This window comes from Cynocephalus volans, chromosome X (genome assembly GCF_027409185.1).
Source record: "Cynocephalus volans isolate mCynVol1 chromosome X, mCynVol1.pri, whole genome shotgun sequence".
Classification (NCBI taxonomy): Eukaryota; Metazoa; Chordata; class Mammalia; order Dermoptera; family Cynocephalidae; genus Cynocephalus; species Cynocephalus volans.
Window position 1 is genome coordinate 90,674,897 of NC_084478.1, and position 18,027 is coordinate 90,692,923.

An 18,027-nucleotide genomic window follows, 5' to 3' on the forward strand; every position below is an offset into this window, starting at 1 on the left:
GTATAGACCTTTTCACAATGTTAATTCTTCAAATCCAAAAACGTGGGCTATCTTTACATCTTTTTGAACCTTCTTTAATTTCTTTCAGTAGTGTTTTGTCATTCTCATTGTAGAGATATTTCACCTCCTTGTTTAAATTGATACCTAGGTATTTTATTTTTCTTGGTGATATTTGTAAATGGGCTTACTTTCTTTATATCTCTTTCTGTTAATTAATTATTTGAGTATATAAGTGAAACTGATTTGGAGGCATTTATTTTCTATCCAGCAACGTTACTAAAGAGATTAACCATCCCTAGGAGTGTTTTGGATAGATTCTTTAGGCTTTTGTATATATAGTATCATGTCATTTGAAAATAGAGACAGTTTGACTCTATCTTTTCCAATCTGGATTCCCTTTATTTCTTTATCTTGCTTGATTGCTCTGGCTAGTACCTCCAGTGCTATGTTAAATAGAAGTAGTGAGAGTGGGATTCCTTGTCTTGTTCCTGTTCTTAATGGAAAGGGCCTCAGTTTTCCTCATTCAGAATGATACTGGTGGTGGGCTTGTCATAAATGGTTTTTGTTGTGTTGAGATACTTTCCTTCTATACCTAATTTGCTGAGAGTCTTTATCATAAAGGGATGTAGAATTTTGTCAAATGCTTTTTCAACATCTATTGAGATAATCACATGGCCTTTGTCCTTGGGTTGTTGATGTGATGCATCACATTTATTGACATTTTTTGGGTTGAACCATCCCATGAATCCCACTTGATCATGTTGTATAATTTTTTTAATATGTTGCTGTATTCTGATTTGTAATATTTTGTTGAGGATTTTTGCATCTATGTCCATCAAAAATATTGGACTGTAGTTTTTTGTTGTTCTGTCTTTATCTGGCTTTGGTTTCAGAGTTATGTTAGCCTCATAGAATGAGTTTGGGAGAGTAGCTTCTATTTCCATGTTTTGGAATAATTTGAGGAGAATTGGTATTAATTCCTGTCTAAAAGTTTGATAGAATTCAGCAGTAAAGCCATCTGGGCCTGGACCTTTCTTTGTTGGAAAATTGCTGATTGTAGCTTCAAGCTCATTGCTTATTTTTGGTCTGTTCAGGTCTTCTATCTCTTCTTGGTTCAGCCTGGATAGTTTATATATCTCTAAACTGATACAGATCTTCCAGGTTTTCATATTTGTTGTCACACAGTTGTTTATAATAGTCTCTAATGATTCTTCATATTTCTGTGGTATCAGTTGTAATGTCTCCCTTTCCCTCCTGATTTTTGTTATTTTGGTTTCTTCTTCTTCTTCTTCTTCTTCTTCTTCTTCTTCTTCTTCTTCTTCTTCTTCTTCTTCTTCTTCTTCTTCTTCTTCTTCTTCTTCTTCTTCTTCTTCTTCTTCTTCCTCCTCCTCCTCCTCCTCCTCCTCCTCCTCCTCCTCCTCCTCCTCCTCCTCCTCTTCTTCTTCCTTCTTTCTTCTTTCTTCTTCTTTTGTTAACCTAGCTAATGGTTTGTCTATTTCATTTATCATCTTGAAAAATGAATTATTTGTTTTGTTGATCTTTTCTATTGTTTTTTAAGTCTCTATTTCATTTATTTCTGCTGATCTTAATTATTTCTTTCAGTCCACTACATTTAGGATTGGATTGTTGTTGTTTTTCTAGTTCTTTGAAGCATAGCATTAGGTCATTTATTTGAAGTCTTTCCATTCTTTTGATATAAGCACTTATTGTAATATATTTCCCTCTTACTAATGCTTTTGCAGTATCCTACAGGTTTGGTATGATGTGTTTTTATCTTCATTAGTTTTAAAAATATTATTATTTCCTGTTTAATTTCTTCTTTGACCTATAGGTCATTCAGGAAACTATTGTTTTGTTTCCATGTATTTGTATATTTTCCAGAGTTCTGCTTGTTATTATTTTCTAGTTTCAGTCTGTCGTGGTTTGAAACGATACTTGGAATGATTTCAATTTTTTTAAATCTGTTCAGGCTAGATTTATGACTTAATATGTGGTCTCTTCTGGAGAATTTTCCATGTGCTGATAAGAAGAAATTATAATTCTTTAATTTTTGTGTGAAATGTTCTGTATATATCTGCCAGGTCCAGTTGGTCTAAGGTATAGTTTAAATCCTGTGTCTTTTTGTTGATTTGTTGCCTGGAAGATGTGTCTCATACTAAGAGAGGGGAGTTCAGGTCACCCACTATTAATGTATTAGGGCCTATTTCTTTCTTTAGGTCTAAGAGTGTTTGCTTTATATATCTGGGCTCTCCGGTATTAGCTGCATACATATTTATGATTGTTATGTGTTCTAGTTGGATCGATCCTTTTATCACTATACAGTGTCCTTCTTTGTCTCTTTTTATGTTTTTTGGTTTAATGTCTATTTTATCTGATGTAGAATGGCTACCCCTGCTTGTTTTTGGTTTCCATTTGCATGGCATATCTTTTTTCCATCCTTTCACTTTCCGTCTGTGTTTGTCTCTACACGTGAGGTGGGTCTCTTGAAGTGAGCATATATTTGGGCCTAGCTTTTTAATCCAATAAGTCTGTCTGTGTCTTTTGAATAGGGAGTTTAATCCATTTACATTTAGGGTAGTTATTGACAGGTATTGTTTAATTCCTGTCATTTAATTGCTTCTTGTTTGGATGATTTAAATATCTTTTGACCATTACTTCCCCTTTCATTTCTGTTCTTCAATGTTAGTTGGAAATTTGAGGTGGCATGACTTAGCTTCCTTCTCTTTCTCACTATCATTTTTGTTTTAATGGAGGGTTTTACTCTTTCTTGTATATTTGTGATAGTGATCACAATTATGCAGATTCCAGAAAAAGGATTCCATTGAGAATTTCTTTAATGGCTGTTCATGAGGTGGTGAACTCCCACAACTTGTGTTTGTCTGGGTAATACATTATTTTTCCCTCATTTCTGATGGAGGGACTTGCTGGTTAAAGAACTCTTTGCTGCCAATTTTTTTTTTTCTTTTAGTGCTTTGTATATATCATTCCACTCTCTTCTGGCCTGTAGGGTCTCATCTGAGAAGTCTGCTGTTTGTCTAGTGGGGGCTCCCTTATTGGTGACTTAGTGTTTTACTCCTGCAGCTTTTAGAATTCTGTCTTTGTCTTTGAGCTTTGCAAATTTGACTATAATGTGTCTTTGGGAGGATCTTTTTGGGGAATGCATTTGGGGACCTTTGAGCTTCTGGGGTCTGAAGGTCTGCATCTCTCCCTGCACCTAAGAAGTTGTGTTACTACTTCCTTAAGTAGATTTTCAATACCTTTTTCTTTCCCCTCCCCTTCTGGAATACCCACAATTCAGGTGTGAGAGTGCTTAAGGTTGTCTACTATCTCTCTTAGATTTTCCTCCTTATTTTAAATTGTTTTTTCTTTTTTTTTTTGTCTGCCTGAGTTATTTCAAAAATACCATCTTTGAGATCTGAAATTCTTTCTTTTGCTCGCTCTAGCCTGCTGCTCACACTCTGTGTTCCTTTGTTTTGGGGGGGGGGGTTTGTTTGTTTGTTTGATTTCATTGAGTGAATCTTTCATTTCTAGGAGTTCCACTACAATCTTTTTTAAGATATTCTGGATATTTTTTCTTCTTTCATTGTGTCCTCTAATTGAGTCATCTTTTGAGTTTCCTTAAGATCATTGCTCAGAATTCCTTTTCAGACATTTCTGAAAGAAATGGAACAGGATTCCCTGTTCTACCGGGTCTGAACTTTTAGCATTATTGCATTACTTTGGTGGTGTCATGTCTTCTTGTTTGTTTGTAGTTCTAGTATTTTTTCATTGATGTTTGATAATCTGGTAGAGGACTTGCTTCTTCTATTACTTTGGGGATGGCTATGAGGATAAAGATTTTTTCTTCTATTTTCAGGTTCTACTGGTGACCCTTCTTATATCAGTGTAGTCGAGGGAGCAGCAGGTTTCCTGTAGAGTGGTTCTGACTGCTACTATAGTGGTGAATTGTCCTTTCAGTGACAGTAGGTGTGTTCAGTGTCTATATTACACCACCTTGGCTCTTGTTCCAGAATTCATGGCTGTAGACTGAGCCCCAGTGCCATGCAATTCTCCACCAACCTCGGTGGCTGAAGCACCTGTGGGCACTTCCCTCCTGATCCTAAGAGTGAGTCCCTGGTGCCACATGGGTCTCAGTTCACCTTGGCAGCTGCTGTAGGTGTGGGTGCTTCCCTTTGGAGCCTAGGGATGAGCCCCATACCATGTGGGTCTTGGTTCACCTTGGCAGAAGCAGTGGCTATGGGTGATTCCCTCCAGGGACTAAGACTGACCTGATGTCTTTTGTTTTTAAAGATTGTCTTTCTTTCTTTCAGAAGTTCACTTATGACAATGAAGTTATGTCCACAGAATATTTTATTTTATTTTATTTTATTTTATTTCATTTTTTAAATTATTTTTTACAATTTAAATGGATATTTTCTCTTTTTATTTCCTCTTATCTCAGCAACATGGTATTTTTATTTCAAAAAACAACAAACAAACAACAGTAAACAATCAAAAACAAAGCTTGCAGTCCGCAGAAACTTTCTCTTCCTTTTCTCTTATTGACTAATAAATAAGCATGAAAAACTGTTCAGTTCTAATGAGATCCTCCTGAAATCTAATTGTCTTCCATTCTTGAAATTAGGCATATAATTCTTAACATTTTACTCATAACTGACCATGATAGTTTTAAATTTATGCTTGCCAGCAACACTGAAATTCTACTAACATTTATTTAGTTGCCTAAATTTGGAAAGATGATTCAAATTAATTTAGTCATTTCGCAAACACCTGAGGTAGTTATCAATATTCCCATTTGACAGAGAAAAAAATGTGCTTGTAAAAGTCACCAGCTCATTACTAGCAGATTTAGGATTTGACCCTAGATTCCATATCTTCAAGTCTGGTGTTTTTCCACTGTACACAATAATAAGGAAGATGGCGTGTGTGTGTGTGTGTGTGCATGTGTGTATGCATATGATGAGGGATTAATATCCAGAAAATACAAAGAGCTCAGATAACTTTACATCAAAAAAACCAAATAATCCAATTTAAAAATGGGCAAAGGAGCTGAATAGACATTTCTCAAAGGAAGATATGCAAATGGCCAACAGGTATATGATGATTAACTCAACATTGTTAATCATCAGGAAAATGCAAATCAAAACCACTTTGAGATATCACCTCACCCAAATCAGAGTAGCTATTATAAAAAAGAAAGAGAATAACAAATGCTGGTGAGGATATGGAGAAAGAGGAACCCTACTGCACTGTTGGTGGGACTGCAAATTAGTACAGCCATTATGGAGAACAGTATGGAGGTTCCTTAAACAACTACAGATAGAACTTCCATATGATCCAGTAGTCCCACTATTGGGGATATATCTAGAAGACTGTAAAACGTCAGGTTGAAGGGATACTTGCACTCCCATGTTTATTGTAGCTCTATTTACAATAGCTAGGTGATGGAACCAACCTAAATGTCCATCAATGGATGACTGGAAATTGTGGTATATATACACAAGGATAAGGAAATTGTGGTATATATACACAATGGAATACTACTCAGCCATGAAAAAGAATGGAATTCTTTCATTTGCAATGACATGGATGAGCCTGGATAAAAGTGTCCTAAGCAAAACAACCCAGGTACAAAAAGAGAAATACCACATGTTCTCACTCATAGCTGAGAGCTAAATCCATAAATAAGCAAATTAACAATAAAGAGAGACAGAGAGAAAAAAACAAAGAAACAGCAATCATAGTAATACATTGAACTTTTGGAAAACTAGAGGTTGAAAAGGGGAGGGGAGGAGCGAGGGAGGGGGGCTAATGAGGAATTGGTCAACAGACACAAAGAATGATTGCATATTGTAATGATGAGTAAGCTAACTATCCTTATCTAACACATTCCACACAATTATTGAAAATCAAAGTTGTACCCCACATGTATGTATAAAAAAAAATTTAAAAATGAAGTGGCAATTCACATTCTAAGCTAAAAGCAAATAACTTCAGTTAAGCCTAGCTCATGTATCCAGGCTTAAGAGACCTTTTATATAATAGAGATAACATGAATAAGGAAAATTTTATCCACAGCCTCACTAGGCTGGGTCCCCATCCTTTTGAACTGCATTTGACAATTTCTTCAACATATTTGAGGATAAGAGTAGAGAAAGAAAAGCAATTCTTACCTATGGCATGAAATTTATGAAATAAGAATTATTGGTGGTGTTATGGACACTTCATTGACACTACTCAAGATTCAGAATAAAGCAGTTTAAAAGCTGTACAGCCTACAATACTTCCCTAAGTGAGAATGATTTTCCATCCTTTTTTTCACTGCAACAAATTAATTCAACAAATATTTATTGAGTATTTATCATGTGCCAGGCACTGTTCTTGATTCTGGAGTGGGAATCGAGTGCAAAACAGAATAAAAATTTATAGAATATATATTACAGTGGATAGAATGACATAAAATTCAAAAAAAATATGTTTCTGTATATTGTATTATATTAGAATATGTATTATATCAGATGGAATAACGAATACAAAGTGAATACAAATCATTAAAGTTATAGGTGAATGTAGGAAAGTATGCTGGGTTTGGGTGTATGTTTGAGAGAGAACTTCCAATTAATCTTTTTTAGGGACCTGCACCTCTGGACTTATTATCATAGTCAAAAATCCCTAAATGCTGGGAATTCCTTTCTTCTATTGAGCTTCACTCTTGCATTAATTGTTTAGTCTCTCTCTCCACTCACATTTTTACAAGATACATATTTCTAAAAGATTTAATTTGGGCTGGAGACACAATCCACTTTGCATCTGGACCAGAGTAACACAATGTGCTCCAATGTTCAATGTTTGTTTCTCTGAAACATCATTTTCAAAAACTAAGCTGATCAACAATTGAACCACCAAGAAAGTCACACAGAAAATTTTAGAAGCAGAGAGTTATTGTGGAACTCTGGGATCATGAGAATCTGGCTAAAGCCAACATTTCTAAATTCAGTTCTAGCTCCCAAAGGGGAAAAAGCCAGTAACCCAGTCAGTTCTAGAAGAAACAAGGCACTTTCCTTGACTAGCTATATCCCTCTGTGCTGATGAGATGTTATCATTAATGAACTGGGGAGAGTTATGACCCATGTACTTTTTTTAGTTGGTAAGACAGTCCTATAAACATGATGATAGGAAAAATACAAGTGGATAATTTAGATAATAGTGAGAACCCAAGTTTCTCTTCACTTTTTACTCTGAATTTTAAAAATACCCAAAAATCTTTTTAGTACTAGCTATACAATCACATTTCAAATGAGCTTCTTTACAAAAATGAATCCCAGTTTCCATCCCCCAAAATCTAATACAGACTTTTCAAATTATGAATGAAAGATAATCATTTCAATTCAATTATTTCACTTAAAATAGGATGGAAGAGAAAAATGGTTTTGTTTTTTCCTTTTCCCAAGATATTTAAATGTTGTTTGGCTAATAAAAACAAGTCTAAACTTATGAATGAGAATCTTCTTGAAAAGGACATTTTGAATACTTGTTATTTGGAGGTTAGGGGTAAGCATGCCCCTTTCTTTGTGAACACTGGCCAATGTTTTTTAAATTACATGTTGGGAGTAATCTCTAAGACACAGTTTCACAATATTTGCATTCATTTAAAAGTGAAGTGTATTTTATTTGTCTCCTTGCCAACATTTTGAAGTCTCTCTCCCAGGATCCTGTCCTTTTTCTAAGAGTCCCTTAGGACTGCTTTGATGCTTCTCAAATGAATGATTCTGAACCCCAGAACACATGAGGTTGTCGAAATTGGACTCTTTCCCAGAATGACTGAGCTTGTTGGAAGGTGAACAATTTAAATAGAAATATGTCCACCCCATCTTGAGCTGGCATTTCCTATCATCAATATTTTTTAAAGTGCTGGCAAGGACAATATTTGTGGTACCAAACCTGAATTAGTAAAGCAAGCAAGCATCATAACTTCCAACAATAAAAATATCAGTCTTTCTTTTTAACAACTTTTTCTTCCTCGTGACACAATTTGCTCCAATATTTTATGGGTGAATGTGTGGTGCTCAATATTATAATTAGAGAATAAAATGACCTAGGGCTACAATTAAAATGCTACCTTTATTTAGCCCATTGGTTCTATTAATAATAACAATAATACCTGCAGCCTTTTCCTTATGCACAATTTTCTTCCCAATTTCAGAATAGTCAGATCAGATACCAAAGATATTAACACAAAATTGACAGTTGCATTTTTCATTAAATGTGACTAGCTGTCATCCTCAAAGAGGATATGTATAGTGACAAATACTTGTAAGGTCTTTTTAGGACTCCCAAGCTGATGAAAAGTGTTAAATATTGTTAAGCTAAGGGAAGTACTGGGTACAGTATAAATGGTAATGAACTAGGCAGTGACAATCCTAGGTTCTAATTTTGTGCCTTATTTGGTACTTACTGAATTGATAACCTTGAGAAAGCAACTTCCCCTGAGTTTTTGTTTACCAGTCTGTAAAATGAGGATATTAATATGTTCAGTGTGTGTTATATTGGTTTGCTCTGAGGATTAAATGAGGTAGTGTATGTGACAGCACTTATGTGTATATAAGTAAGTATTATTATTATTTATAGAAAAAAATGGTTTGATTTAAATAGGGTCTTTAGTTGTGTTCAAATGCTATGACAAATCTAACTGAAATGAAGGAGATGTCTTCAACCTCTTTGAAATCAAATGATAGATGTCACCAAAATCAGTTGTTTTGTTGTCCTGCCTTTGGCTTACTGTATAAATATTATTGACCCATTCTCTCACTCTGTATACATTTCCACACCTGTAAAATAAGACTGATATTTATCACCCGAGTCACTATAAAACAAAATTTGCATTGGGATCTCAGAGAGTAAGTAATCTGATACCAAAGGATTACTCTGAAAAATGAAAATTTTAATTCAAGCTACCATTTTTTCTCTCCACGACACTAGTAAATCAAGTTTTATTATTGATTTGACAAAATTGATCAGTTGTTTTGGTGATATGTAAAGCAACCCCAGTAATATCTATCAAGTGTTAATATTTAGAATGAATTAATTTGTTTTACAGTTTCTGCTTTCCAGTAGCAAGTGTCAGACTGCCCTCTGCAGTTCTCAGAGCAGGATCACATTAGGTTGAAGCAAGTGGAAGCATTATTTTTTTGAAAAATCAATTATGAATTGGGATACTGGGAAATTGCCTTTTACTTCACATTTTTAGTTTTATTTCTCACCAACTTTTTCCACACACTCTTGAAGCCACTTCGTATCCTGAATGTTTCCAGCACTTTCTGTTCATTCTATCTCTTCTGCCTGCATATTTTTCCTCTCTGACTGATCCTGACCCTGTCCCCAGGCACTGCCTGTCAAATTTCTGTCCATTCTTCAAGACAATTAAAATTTCAAATTCTTCACCATGCCCTCCAACATATTCCCAGTCATCAGCCTTTTTCATCCCCATAACACCACAGAAAATCCATTTAATTCTGTCTTACATTTATCCTAGTCCAACTTTTATTATTTATATGCATAAATGCCTGTCTTCTCTCACTAAACTGTAAGCCCTTAGATGGAAAAAAATAGTGGAATATTATTTTCTGCAACCTGCACAGCACCTCACATAATGAGTTCAGTAAATGTGTGTTGAACTGAATTAAGTTGATGATTGGATAAGGTAACTTGGTGGGTTCCTTATAAATTTTGTTGTTGTTGTTGTTTTCTTTATTTAAAAGAGCCTAAGTTTCTTTTGTGTAATCTAGTGCAATATATAACTATTATGAACTCAACATTAGCTTGCCTCAAAACACATTGTTTTCGCTTGTAAGCCAACAAAATGATTAGAAACTGTGATGAGATTCCTCCTACTAGTGTTTGAATTCATCAGGTTGCTTTCCTTACCCCACTTGTTTAATTGATATGTTGACAGTACTCTTCACAGTCTGATATCAAGGTCCCATTAACAAGAATTATTTAGAATCTTTACTTTTTTGAATGGAAGAAACCTTAAAGACCAATTCATTTTGGTCTCTGCCGTCAAGGATACAAGGCTTTATTATCATTATTATTATTATTATTATTATTATTATTATTATTATTATTATTATTATTATTATTATTATTTATTAAAAATATTCATGAGATACAAAGCTAATTTTCACCCCTCCTGCCCATGATGTGAGGGCAGATTCATACTGGGTTCATACCCATTACCAGAAATTGCTCTTGTACCCCATGACCCCCACCAAATTATCCCCAACTTCCTCTCCCTCACTCATCCCCCACACTCCACTTTGTAGCCTAAGGAATGTTCTCTCCCTCTGCAAGACCAAAGCACTACTATGGTCTTTCTTTCCTTCCTTCTTTCCCTCTTATCTCCCACATATGAGTGAGAACATGAGGTGTTTATCCCTCTGTTCTTTGCTTATTTCACTCAACATAAGTTTCTCCAGGTTCATCCATGATGTTGCAAACAGGAGAATTGCATTATTTTTTATAGCAGAGTAGTATTGAACGGTGTATATACACCACAGTTTCCATATCCAATCATCCCTTGATGGATATTTAGGTTGGTTCCATGTCTTGGCTTTTGTAAACAGAGCTGTGATGAACATGGGAGTGCAGGTTTCATTTTGACATGATGATTTCCATTCCTCTGGGTATATACCCAGTAGTGGGATTGCTGGATCATGTGGAAGATCTATCTGTAGCAGTTTGAGAAACCTCCAAGCTGTTTTCCATAGTGGTTGTACTAACACTATAGGAGTGCTCCCATCTCTCCACAACTTCACCAGCATTTGTTATTCACCATCTTTTTGATTATAGCCAGTCTAACTGGGGTGAGGTAGTACTTCAATGTAGTTTTAATTTGCATTTCCCCAATGACTAGTGTTGTTGAGCATTTTTTCATATACCTGTTGGCCATTTGTATGTGTTCCCTTAAAAAATTTCTATTCAGCTCCTTTGCCCATTTTTTAACTGTATTATTTATTTATTTATTTTTTACTGTATAATTGCTTGAGTTCTATGTATATTCTGGATATTAATCCCTTGTTGGATACATAGTTAGCAAAAATTTTTTCCCACTCTGTAGGTTGTCCTTTCACTGTGTTGATTGGTTCCTTTGCCATGCAGAAGCTTTTTAGTTTGATACAGTTCCATCTGTTTATATTTTCTTTTGCTGCTTGTGCTTTCAGGCTCATGTTCACAAAGCCTGTGCCCAGGCCTAGTTGCTGAATTGTTTCACCTATATTTTCCCTTAGTTATTTTACAGTTTCAGGTCTTATACTTGTCTTTAATCCATTTTGAGATGATTTTAGTGTTTGGTGAGCAATGCATATCTAGTTTCATTCTTCTGCATGTGGATATCCAGTTTTCCCTGTACCACTTATTGAAGAGGCAGTCTTTTCTTCAATGTAGATTTTTGTTGCCTTTGTCTACATGGAAACTATATAATAGGCTCTTGAATGACCTATGGGTCCAAGAAGAAATTAAACAGGAAATCAAAAAATTTCTAGAAACTAATGAAAATACAAGTACATCATACCAAAACCTGTGGGATACTACAAAAGCAGTACTAAGAGGCAAATTTATTACAATAAATGCTTACTTCAGAAGAATGGAAGGACTTCAAATAAACAACCTAACACTACACCTCAAAGAACTTGAAAACCAACCACAATCCAAACCTAAAGGTAGTAGATATAAACAAACAAGGTCAGAGCAGAACTAAATGAAATAGAGACCCAAGAAACAATAGAAAAGATCAACCAAACAAAAAGTTGGTTTTTAGAGGAGATAAAATAGAGAAACCATTAGCTAGGTTAACAAAAAAGAGAGAAGACCCAACAACAAATATCAGAAATCAGAAGTGAGACATTACCACCAATACCACAGAAATACAAGGAATCATTAGACTATTATAAACAACTGTATGGCAACAAATGTGAAAATCTCTGTGTATTTTAATTGGAGATTCTAATGCATTATTTTCAAGGTACTTGTTGATAGGTAAGAACTTCCTACTGCCAATTTTTTGTTTTCTTATTGTTTTGTGGATTCTTTTTTTCTTCTTGTCTTGCTGTCTTCCGTTGTGGTTGGATGGTTGTCTGTAGCGGTATGTTTCAAAACTTTTCTATTTTTGTTCTGTGCATCTTCTATTGATTTTTGGTTTTTGTTTACCACAAGGCTTAAATAGAACATTTTCCACTTACAACAGTCTATTTCCAGCTGATAACATCTTAAGTTTCATTGCATAAAACAATCCTACACATGTACTCATCCTTCCACATTTTATATTTTCGATGTCTGAATTTACTTCCTTTTGCAACATATATCTCCTGACAATTTATTTTAGCTATAGATTTTATTAAAAATTTTGTTCTTTAACCATTATACTAGGTTTAAAATTACTTTACATACCACCATTACGGTCCTAGAGTATGCTGAATATTGCTTTGTATATTCTTATAATATTGAATTTTGTTCTTCAAATAAGCAACTTTAAAGCTTAATAGTTTCATGTTAGCAGCTTTTTGTTTCACTTTAAAGAACTCCCTTCAAAAATACGTGTAAGATAGGCACAGTGGTGATGAACTCCCTTAGCTTTTGTTTGTATGGGACAGTTTTTATTTCACCTTCATTTCTAAAACACAGCTTCTCTGGTTACAGAATTCTTGGCTGGAAGGTTTTTTTCATCAGCAAGTTGAATATATTATCGCATTCTCTCCTGACCTGCAGAGTTTCTGCTGAAAAGTCCATTGATAAATTCTGCTGGGAATCTTTTATATGTGATGTATATCTTATCTCTTGCTGCTCCTAGAATTTTATTTTTTTGTCTTTGATTTTTGATAGTTTGACCATTGTCTGTCTTGGTGAACTCCCTACTAAGTTGAAGTTGATTGGAAACCTCCACCTTTCCTTCACATGGATGTTGGCTTCTTTCCTCAGATTAGGTAAGTTTCCATACATTATTTCTTTAAATATGCTTGCTAACCCCTTTCCTTTCTTCTCCTTCTTGAATTCCTATTACACATAGGTTAGGAATCTTGATGGTATTGCATACCTCTATAGGCTTTCTTCATTCTTTGTTTATTTGTTTGTTTGTTTTGCACCTCTGATTGGGTAATTTCAAATGTTCTGTCTTTGAGTTTGCTGATTTTTTTCTTCAGCTTGATGGAGCTGGCTGTTGAAACTTTATATTGCCTTTTTCAGTTCAGTAATTGTATTCTTTATTTCTAGGATTTCTATTTGTTTTTTAAATGTTTTTATTTGTAAAATTGTTTTATTTATGTATTGTTTTTTCTAAATTTTATTTAATTTTTTATTCATATATTCTTAATGTTTAATAAACATTTTTACTTAATTGTTTTAATGAACTCTTGTTCTGGCATTTCATAAATCTTTCTTTAGGGTCCATTGTTAGAGCTCTGGTAATTCCTTTTAGAGGTGTCATAATCTTTTGAGTCTTTTTGTGTCCTTGTTTTGGTGCTTGTAATTTGTGGAGATAGCCTTCTTTTCCAGCTTTTATAGGTATACTTAGGCAGGGATAGATCTCCATTATATAGTCTAGCCTGTGATTCTGGATGAGCCAGCTGGTAATGCCCCCAGTTAGGCAAAGCTTGCTTTCAGTTTCTCTAGATGGCCAGCCTACTGCCTTTGCTCTGAATTCATTTGATGCAGCTGGCTAGGCACCATTGTCTGGCAAGTCCACTGGTGATCTCTTCAATCAGGCAGAGCTGCTGAATGGGCACTGTAATCATCACTGACTTGAATGGACCACAGGGTGCATTCCCTGCTCAGAAGGTACCACTATTTGAGTTCAGCAGTTGGAGAGGGTTGCAGGAGGGGCCCTGAGGTTAAATGGATAAGGATGGATGGTCCAACTTCTATATTCAGTAAAAATGTGTGGTTGAGATTTGCCTCCCTTCCTGGGCAAAGTCTGAGGGTGGGATTTGAGGCCACAGAAAATGCTGATTAGGCTTCCTGGTGTGGTAGAACTAGTGCCTGCTTTTTGTCTAAATTTGCTGCTGTGGTTGTCTTCCTGCCTGGACAGGGCTTTGGGTAGAGTCTAAAGCTGGGTCTGGATGATGACTGTCTAAGAGTTTAAGCCAGGTAGTACTTCCCACCTCTGCTGGGAATGACAAGCTTGATTTTGTGAGTGAGGTGTACTATTAGCTGGTACCTCTGATGGAGAACCACTGCTGTCAGGTAAACAGAGCTATCACCAAAATTTGTGTGCTGGTCTGTGGGGGCTATGCCTCCTTGCTTTGTTACGTACTACCTGACCCCAGGCAGTCTAGCCATGCAATTTCTCCCTATGTTCCCCATTCCTCATAAAGTAAGATTTGAATGAGCATCTCAGAGTGCTAGAACAGCTGCATGTCTGCCTGCTTGGTCTTCTTTTTTCACTGTAGAAACCACAGGCCCTGAGGGATCCTGCCCATGTGGCACTGTGCTAACTTGGGGGAGGGGAGGGAGCAACATAATCAAAGTAACACTGTTTCTTCTACACTTTCCACACAAATTACTATTAATGTCTGTGGAACACGCAAGTGACTCAGGCTTATTCTCACATTTTGGGGTTTTCACCAAGGTGGTTTTTTTCTGTAGACAGTTGCTAGTTGATCTTTCTAGGGGTAAGGGATGAAACCTAGGACCTTCTATTTTCCCATCTTGTTGATGTCACTATATTTATAGAAATTTTTAAATGCAAAACGCTATAAGGTGTTGGTGATGGGGAGCATTAATCAGCTACAATGTATATCGACAAAATAAAATTTAAAAATAAATAAATAAATAAATAAAAATAACTGAAATGAAAAGAAAAAAAAAAACGCTATAAGAAGCAAATTTAATTTCTCATGATCCTATTATTAGCATTCTGAAGTGTTATCATCTACTCTTTTCAGAATAATATATTTGCTTTATATAGTAAATATTAAACTTATGTATAGTTTTATGCTCATGAGTTTTCTTTTTTTTCATGCAAATGCTAGGGATACAGTGATGAGCAAAGCAGACATAATCTCTGCCTTAATGGACATTTAGTCTAGTGATTTACTGAAATTTTTTCCTAATATTGGACATTTACAGTGTTTTCAAATTTTAATATTTTACTTAAAACTATACTGAGACTGTGTGCTGAAATAATATACATAGAATGTATTCCTATGAGTAAAATTATTGGGTCAAAAGAGTGGAATTAAATTCTCATGGCTTTTTATAAATAGTTCATATTCCTTTCAAATGTATGATTGTGGTCCATTTTGGACTTAGAAATTTGGCTTTGTAAGCAATGCTATTTGACTAGTTTGTAAACTTAGTTTGGCCAATAAAAGGATTCTGAGATATACTACATTGCACTGCTGTGGTGAAAACTATCTTGGTGTCTTCGATCACATTTTCTTTCAATTTTCTGAAATAAAATAGAGCCAGGAATACATAAGAAATATAAACTTTTCTTTTTTTGGGGGGGGGTCACCAGTAAGGGGATCACAACCCTTGGCTTGGTGTCATCCGCACCGTGCTCAGCCAGTGAGCACACCGGCCATCCCTATATAGGATCCGAACCCGCGGCCTCGGCGCTCCCAGCACCGCACTCTCCTGAGTGAGCCACGGGGTCGGCCCAGAAGTATAAACTTTCAAAACAAAAATTTTTAAAAACTTAATAACTAAAAGGTGGTAAAAAAGAAGAAAGAAGAAGAAGGAGAAGGAGAAGAAGAAGAAGTAGTAGTAGTACTAATGAATTGCTTTTTCTTCTGCGGCCCAAAAGCTGCTCCCTGTTATCTAGAATACATGTAAAGACAATTTCCCCTGTACACATTTCTCCCTGCCCCAAGAGATTATTTTTCTATAATAAAAAAAAATTATATTTATAAATTTCCTGCCAAGTAGCAACTGATGACTTGTTCTCTCACAACCCTGTACATAACAACAGTTGTTTTTAGGTTTGGGAAGGAACATTTTTCAGATGTGTCAATATAATTTTCATAGTCATTTTACCTTTGCTTAATTTACATATCTAAAAATAAGCCATGTCAAGTTATTTTGTGGAAATATCACTGAACATATGCAAAGTTTTTAGGGGGGGAAAAAAGCCTGAATATGAAGGAAATGTAAGGAATTATAGCTGCTCTTTTTAGAGGAATGTTTATATTCTTCTATTTTCCTTTCAACCTATATATCTCTTTTTCACACACACACATACACACACCTGTGTGTACAAATGCACAGTCAAAACCAGTATTAAAATAGGCAAATATTGAATAATTATCTATTTATTAAACAACCAGAGATATTCAATCAGTGAATAGTTGACTGATTCTCTCAGTTCAACCTTTAAAAAGTTGTGTGTAAACACACCTATACTTTTAGAATAGATTTTACAATCACCTATGCACTATCAAATATGACTAATCTGTTATTTCCCTTTTAATTTATGTTGTTTACAGTGTCTTTATGATGTCATCACTCAACATCATCAGTCTGAACTTACAGTGCTAAAGTACAGGAAACATATAGGCCGGGGAACAGTCTCTTCAAAGGTTGTAAGTCCTCTTTTTAATACTTTTCAGTATTTTTAGTGACTAACATGCTCAATTTGGTTAAATATTTATATATTTAAGTGTAAACAATGTTTCTTTCCTGGTATTTTTATTTATAAATTAAAATTTGTACTTTAAACAGAGGTATAAGATTCCCATAAATATCTTGGGTGTTTTACTTTGAAATTTAGGTGGTCCAGGCTCTTTCCAAAAAATAGCTGCATTATCTTGACCATTTTATCTGAGTCTCATTTCTTAAAACCACATCATATTTTAGGGAGAATGGAAGGCATCAATTTATGTGAAATCACTTTAAAATGTAAAGCAAGATACAATGTAGTAAGAGTTTATCATACTAGTTTGGTATATTTAACTTGATGTGTAAAGAAAATTAGATCATTCTATCATTCTGATACAAAGGAAGAATTAGTATTATTTCCAGTAGAAGAAAGTATACTGGGTTTATTTTTTAAAGGAGTCATTAAGTGTAAGATAAATTATTATTCATATGGAGTTAAACAGCAGTATTTCTGCAATCTGCAGTGGCTACACTTTCAGTGTTGATTTTTATTTTTAAAAGCCAATCTCCTCTTAAAAAGTATTGTTGAAATTTATAAAAAATTAGGATAATATTGGTCATGTTGACATGGAGCTACCAGCTAATACCCATGTGTGTTATGTTGAACCATATAAGATTGCCAATATTCACCATTTTAACCTTTAAAAAATGGAAATTTCTTATGTTATGACCTAATATAAAATCTTATAAAAATCAGTGAAAATATAATTAATATGGCATAAAAATAGTTGGGATGTATGAATGGGCAATTTATAGAAAAATAATATTAATGGCCAATAAACATGAAAAGGTGCACGACCTCAATAACAAAAAAATTAGAAATCTTTGCTTCAGAGATTCAATTTCTGGAAAATTTTTGACAGAAAGAAATTACAGGTATTTTCCCTTTTTATGTGATACATTTCTGTAATGTTTGGATTTTTTTCAATGAGTACGCATTACTTTAATAAAAAGCAAATTTAATACAGATTGAAAGAAAGAAAAAGAATAACTTGATCTACAAATTAAATTTGAACTCTCCAAAGTGAGATTCTCAGATAGCTAGTGCTTTTATAAAGACACTTCTACTTTGATGCTGTCTACATTTGATCTCTCTTAAATCACAAAGGCCTCATGATTATGTCACCATCGGGCATTAACTCTTTGAAACTCACTATCTTCAGCAAAACCCTTTATGTTCTCCTCTGCCTCACATCTGAATGATACCCCTATCATTTTGCTCTGTCTGAAAACTGACTATCTTTCAAATACACTGCTTTTCCTGAAGCCCTCTAGAGTGGGTGATGCTTTCTTTATCACGTCCCCTACCATCACTGGACCTAGAAGTGCAGTTGTTGTCTGCATTGTTCCTCAATACTATTTCTAGGCCATTATTCCTTA